General features: G+C 39.3%; 1 pseudogene; it reads right to left on the reverse strand.

Moving 5' to 3' along the window:
• Positions 1-7: 7 nt before the first annotated feature.
• LOC102880472 lies at positions 8-1336 on the reverse strand (annotated as a pseudogene).
• Between the last annotated feature and the right edge of the window lie 10 nt (positions 1337-1346).

The following is a 1346-nucleotide window of genomic DNA, read 5'->3' on the forward strand; positions in this document are numbered from 1 at the left end:
GCTGAACATTCACTCTCCTAAGTCTTTCTTCAGGCATGCAAAAAACAGGACTAATAGGTTTACCTGTTCTCCAAAAAGTGACAATCCAGCAATTCCAAATAAAATATGAAAAGGATCTACTATATCTCCTGGCCTGTCTGCAAATCTTTCTGTTTCTTCATCTTGACATGCAAATACAAAACGATGCAGTTTTTCTCTTCTCAGTCCAGTGAAGCCTTTCAATTATCTTAGGAAAGCCAGCACTCCCCATGAGTAACATACATCTGGTAACTTCTCTGGCCTTGCATTGAGTCCTCTTGAAGGTAACTGTCATTCACTAAGCCACCAGCCGAGTGAATCAGAATTTACTTGATTCAGCTGCTTAGTAATAGCCAGGAATCTTGCCCAGTATGGGATTCAGAACCTAGTCTACTACGAAATCCACCATCGAAGTTCATACATGGTAAAACAAATACGATTGCCTTTTCCACATTAATAACATCCCGCTTCCCCGATAGACCCAAAGTTGTCACTGCACAAAAAGAGAATCTCGTATTAATTTATCTCTAGTATATAAAAGTAGATTTTCACATTCCATGAAGCAGCTCTTCTCTCCAGCCTGCGCTGTATTCAGCCCTTATCTTTTAGACCGGCCCCCTCTGTTCCAATGCTTCTGTATGCTGATATAACTAGCCCAGTGCATGCTGGCACTTAAAGCAGACCATTAACTCCAGTTAGACCAGCTGCTTAGTGGGACCCCAAATATCTCCAGCAAAAGAACCCTCTTCTTTCTGTAGACTCTGAACATATTTCACAACTTTCTTTACATCAATAACATTAATACTAACATACAGAATACGAATCTGGGCAGCACTCAAAGTATACAAAAGATGAGGTCATGTCCAATGCTAGCACCTATTCCACCACTTTTGTTGACATGACTTCATAAATTTGAGAATTTCTTCCTTATTTATGCGGTGTAGTTGTCCAATGGGATCTCTTATAGTCAGACCCCAAAAGATGCTACTCGTTCTCAGGTACTCATACAGTACTTATAATCTTTCTTTGAGCCACAGGATGTGATATGTAATCTGCATGCTTCTCCAGTAATAGGGTGTCAGGTGCATCTGGCTTGATAATAACATTCTTTCGTGATGTGCCCATGTCTGAGAGCAAAAAGACTTACTGCATTTTTAGAGAGAATAATATCATTGGCATATAGTTTCAATGTTAAATAGTTTCGTGAAAAGAGCTCAAGAGCTCATTACCCTGTGTTTTTTCTTTTATTAGTCTATGATAGAGGTTGACAAACTTCTCTAAAGGGCTAGATTGTGAATATTTTTAGCTTCCTTTTGCAATTACCAGCT

Source organism: Pteropus alecto, unplaced genomic scaffold (genome assembly GCF_000325575.1).
Source record: "Pteropus alecto unplaced genomic scaffold, ASM32557v1 C18511363, whole genome shotgun sequence".
Classification (NCBI taxonomy): Eukaryota; Metazoa; Chordata; class Mammalia; order Chiroptera; family Pteropodidae; genus Pteropus; species Pteropus alecto.